We start from the raw sequence: 5,902 nt of genomic DNA on the forward strand, positions 1-5,902 counted from the left end.
TGCGGGCTAGACTGCAGTGTGAACCGGGCAGCGATCCAAGGCCCTGTCTTTTAGCAGTAGGGGAAGAGAGAGTTGGAGGGGCTGCACGCAATGGGTGTCCCTGTTCGGCTGAAAGTAAAATCCAGAGGAGGACTGGAAGCTGTAGCAGCCATCTCTGACATCACGGGACCAAGGAAGTGAGCCACAACACCCAAAGGTATATAACCCCACAGATGTCGAGTGGCAGATAGACCCAAGGGCCCCTGCACGGCCCCCCTCCTTTGTTTACAACTGCTGACCGCTCCACCATAGAGGTTACACCCTCAGGCTGGAAATAGTGCACCGGGCCACAAGACACCTGCAGCGCGCACAGCCCTAAGGAGGTCCCACCAGAGGAGGAACGCATTAATCCAGCGTCTGAGCCTGGCTTTCCTTCCCAAACCCTCCGCTCTCTGGTCTCGGGCCAGGGCTGTTCCTCCACCCGTCAGCGCGTTAGCTTTCACCTACGCAAGTCTGAGCTTCTAACAGGTCTGCGAGCTGGGGGGTATTACTTGGGAAGGGTCGCGTGAAACCCCTAGGGGCGGATGTTCAAGCAATGGTCTCCTAGGCACCGACTCGGGACGCGGTGGGGGTCTGGGGGGGGGGGGTGCTGAGGTAAAAGCCAGAGAGCACGAGGCACCCGGAGCGAGGAGTGCGAGAGAGGGAGGCCGACGCAGACAAAGGCGGCCTGGGATCTGGGTAGGGGAAGGAGGCAGGCCGGAGGAAAGCCCCTAGTACAGCCCCCGGCTCCCCAGCGCGGACACCTCGGGCCCGCGCTCCGCCTAGCAGTCATGGGAGTCAGGGTGCGTCTCCTGTACGGAGCTGAGGGGCATGAGAACTGCTCCGGGTCTGGGAGGGGAATAGAGCAGGGGAGATGCTCAGTGGACACGGGGTAAACCCGGAGGCCAACCACCCGGAGCTCAGACGTGTACGGCCCGCCGCGGGTGGCTCGCCCCGCAGCCCTGCTCTGTGAGGAAAGAGAGATCTGGCCGGGCCCGCTCGGCTCGCCATTCCCGCGGCGGCGGCGGCGGTGGCGGCGGCTTGCTCCAGCCTCTGCTGTCTACCCGGCAATGTGAACTCACTTAAACCAGCGCGGTTTGAAAACAAACACGTGCAGCTTCCCAGCCACACTATTTTGGGAGCCGGGCCAGCGACTCTCTCACAAGCCGGAGCCACCGCGCCGTTCCCTGCTCTGCCGGCAAGGGCGGGGGCGCCTCATACATATTCATCAGCACGTGGAACGGCGGGCCACGGGCCGCGCATGCGCGCTGCCCGCCCAGCCCGGCCCGAGCCCGCGGCGGCGATGTAGGAAGCGCGCTGCCGGGCTGCCGGGCTACCGGGTGGCGCACCGGGCCCCACAGCTGCTGACGGACCTGCCTTGGGTAGGGGTACGGGAGCCGAGTCTTCCTGTTTCCTCGCTACGCTCATCCCGAAGCCAAGGTTTCCACACTTTCCAGCAGCCTTCCACTTCCCGTCCCAATCGCTAGTCTTTCTCCTGGGCTCACCTTCCTCCATAACTTTCAGTTTTCTTTGCCGAAGGCTGGGATTGCCCCGGTTACACAGAAAAAATCAAAAAGGAATCGCGAGGTCTGCTTTTCCCATTCTGTTTCCGTCCCTGATTTCTGTAGTTTAATGGGAATTATTACACAAAAGACAGAGGTGAAATAACATTTTTTTTAAGTGTGCTGAGATCGCATGCCTTCGAAGGCGGGATTTTGTTGTTCTTAAAGATGCGGTTCCAATAGGCTTATACCCACGCTCAATAGCTGACTTTTGTATGTGTTGTAAATAAAATATCACTCCGCAAATTTCACAGCCAGCAGCTTCTCCTGCCTACGTTTACACAGATGCCCCCACAATCATCAGAGGCAGCCAAAATATTGTGGACAGTTGACAGACAGTCGTTAAGTCTGGCTTCTTCACCGCTGACCGTCATTTCCGTACTAAATAGCTAAGTCCGATTTCTTAGTCTTGGAAAAACTCTGCTCTGGTAGAGCATATATTGGAAACTTCACATTTACTGTTTTAGCTCCACGCTGAAGTGGAAATCAACCTTAGGAACTGGTGACACACTCCACTCCCACAGTAAAAATAGCTTCTGGTTTGGCATAATGTGTTTCCTTTGGCTAAGGGGAAAGACTGGAGCCAACTAGCCTTGCACAGATTTTAAAAAGAACAGTGTTCATATTTTTGTACATATTACACTATTATATTTGCAATAAACTTTATAGAGAATGAGGCTCGAATAATCACATGGTACAAAAAGTTACTAACATTTTTCCTTTTTCTTGCTCCAAACTAGTGGTTATCATTTGAAAACAAGATTTAAAAAAAAATATTTCTACATCTAGCCAATTGAAAACATTACATATCACAGAGGGTGGATAGGGTGGTTCAGAGACTGGGTGATGTGAACTGGTTTGACTGACATAGATGGGATCAATCTTTCCATTGCCACTCTATTTTCAAGAATCCTAAAACCAAAGAGAGTGATAACAACTGTGACCATCTTTATAAAAACAACACTTTTTTTCCTTAATAGAAACACATAGTTCTAAGAATTACACTCGATGTAAGGAGAAGGCGAGAACCCTATTCTTAGAGTGGAGAAGATAAATTTTTAGTTAGTATTTTAAGTTAGAAAAGGGAAAGGAATGTAAGTTGGGAGTGTGTACAATCTGATATCTTCACATCTAGACCTCCATCAAGGGCACAAATTCAGTTCCTTCATTTGGAGTGTGCCAGACCCCATACAGTCACCCCTCAATGTCTTAAACAGCATCTGCTCTTAAGGCCGGGGCCTTCTCTCCGAAGCACTTCCTGGAAAGCAGTATGCTCAGGTACCAACTCCACCAGTACAGACTCAAAAGAGGCACAAGACACTGATTATGCTTTGCCCTTAAAACACCTTCTGGAAGGTTTGGGGGTTGGGTGAGGTATTTGGTGGTGTCCTCTTCTGTTGCCAGCCCTTTAAACATTGAGAAAACTTCACAATCAACAAATATAAATATCTAAATGCCAGGCCCATCAGCAAAGAAGGTTAGTGCTATTTTCATTGTCAGCTAAAGCCAAAAAAAAAAAAAAAAATGATAAGCAGATGGGGCAATTGAAAGGTTACATCTTTCTTTTGGAGGTGGTTTGCTTCTTAAAGGTTAACTTGAATGCTTGACTTTAAAAAATCAAAATCATCAGCTGCAAATGCTTAAAGCAGTTGGGGGTAGCTTCTGAAGAAGAAAACAAAGGATCTGAAATGTTTGAAAATTACTTAGCCCCCATATAAATGATGCTTGTATATTTATATGCTTGCTCTATAACTGTACACACACATACCACAACTCATTTCTCAAATATGATTGCTGTACTCAGGCATTTTCTGTTGACACAATATAATGTTTTTAATAACTTGTTAGCTGTTCTAATCATTTGATAGTATCCAGAATACAATGCAGTCACAATATGAACCAGGATGGCTTTCTGCCTAAATCAAAATCTACAGCTACACACAGAAACCAGCCATTTGCAGCATCTTCAGCTCCTGCTAAATAGAGTCTAACAATATATTTCGCTGTTCACATTCATGTATTTCAAAACCTAATAGCCCATGAAGAAAAGTATGAAGAATACATCTCAAGAAGCAGACATTAAAGGTACCAGCAAAATAATAGACTACATTTAAGTTTGAAGCATTATTTTAGGCGTCTTACATTAATGACTTTTTCTTTGTGGTGGGTGTTAGAGGAGACAATGCTGAAGGGGGGTTGGTGTAAGTGTTGGCTTCTGTTATAAAAGTTACTTTGCTGTGAATGAGAGTATACACAAATACAGTACTCCTCAAATGGATTTTTAAAAATTGATATCCAAGGTCTAAATAAATATTTGAAATATGAAGTATTTTGAAGTAAACATTTACCCCTAAAATTTTGTTTGAAATATCCTACTTAAATCATATATCACAGTGTGCTTAATTATTATACTCTGATATTAAAGCAAAAGAATCATCAAGTACAAAATGAATAATGAGACATTTATATCCCAAATTCAAAGTAAACTACCTTTAAGAATGGTCGAAGAAAAGATAAACTCATCATTCACTATTTTCTTATATGCAATAGCAAAATTATAAAGTGCTGTTATTATAATTATCATTGTCACACTCATATCAGGTTTCCAGACAAACTGATCACTGATGAAAAGGGAAAGGATTATTCACTGACATGTTATCTTTCTTAAAGGCAGGAGCTACCTTTATTTATCACTTTTTAACTTTAGGGCCCAATGTCTGGAGTCACTTCAAATACCACAGTGTGAATTTCAAACCTCCAAAGTTAACTGGGGCCAGCTTTTGGTCTCACAAATTTTTGGAGCTGGCAGCAATTTCTGCTTAGGTGTTCAACTTGCTTAAATCTCACCAAATCTTGCAAGGTGGCGCTCTTTTCATCAAAGACCAATATTACTGTTATAATCAGAATAACATTTTTTAAGAGTTAAAACCACCATTCCCAGTTTTTGATGTGCTATGGGAAGTGCAGCAAATGACTTATTCAGTAAATGAGACTTTGTTGACTAAAGGTGACAAATACTAACAGCAAGCAATGAAAGGAAGAAGTCAACAAAGGCTTCTTAAAAGAGAACTTAACATTTTTATTTTGTAACTGGTCAGTGGCATGATCTGAGAAATCCATACCACTTTAAAACAGATGTGAATCTCTTAAGGCATTCTCATACTTTGAGAGGTTTTCCCTCTTATTTTCCTTCTGAGAATCAGCATGGCCTACGCTTTCCTGAAAACAGAGTATATTACAAAAGCAGGTCCACATGCCTGCTTGCTCACAGTGAGGTCAGCTTCTGCTGCCCGATTTGACACATCCACACCCTTGCAGCTACAAACCAAGGGCCTGATTTGTGATCTTCGGTCTGCCTAATGGGGCGATCATGCAAGCTACAACCAGAGACAAAGAAGCCCGCGTTCCTATCAGTACAGCTAACTTCGCAGAAGCAGCATAGCTTGCAAATCTATCAAACTAAACTGCAAGAAAGACAATCTGATTTAGAGAAAAGGCGTTCTGCTACAGTCATTAAGCACAAGTAATTTAGATTTTTTATATTGTCTCCTCATTTACAAATTTACTGTATCAACGCCAGCCAATGGAACGAATTTCTTAAGTAAATGAGAAATAAATAAAGAGATAGAAAGATAATCAAATTACATAAAATAATTCTCTTCCCTAGATGTATTTTTTGAGAGAACTAATAACAGTGGCAAAATTATAGGAATAATAACATATCACAGGAAGTAATTAATTTAAATTAGCATCACGTTTGAAGAAATATAAGTGAAACGCTTTATGGACGTTTACTTTTGTACAAAGAAGGAAGGCCTGGTAAAGCATGCATCGACATCCTGAAAATTAGTTATGGCCATAAATGGTTTAATTGAAGACAGCAGTTTAAAATATGATATTGTAAATCTGCAACTCCGTTTCAGCCCAGAGAATTTAATTTGGGGGGCAGCGGAACCCTCCGCTGTAAGTTCATTTGCAACGCTGCAGAGCGAGCCCCTGAGCTTCTGACAATTCGCCTACATTAATATTGATGTCGCCTGTGCAATCTATTTCTGTTATTTTTATGGTTGTTATTCTATGTCTGCAAAGGTCATTTAAATTATACTGCGGCCGAAAATTTGTTTCATAAATTTTGATATAAATACTAATTACACCCTCTCGGAGAGCCAGCAGGGTAGCGTTCATTTATCACGTTTATACGACCTGCAATGACAGAAAGGGAAGGCAAGGGAGACTGTAGAGCTGTTCCCGAGATCCAGTAAGACTGGCAGGAGAGGCAGCAGGTTGCTGGAGGGTGAAGAAGAAATTCCTACCACAATGAC

This window comes from Oryctolagus cuniculus, chromosome 4 (assembly GCF_051225735.1).
Source record: "Oryctolagus cuniculus isolate XC-2025 breed Fujian yellow rabbit chromosome 4, ASM5122573v1, whole genome shotgun sequence".
In the NCBI taxonomy this organism is placed as follows: domain Eukaryota; kingdom Metazoa; phylum Chordata; class Mammalia; order Lagomorpha; family Leporidae; genus Oryctolagus; species Oryctolagus cuniculus.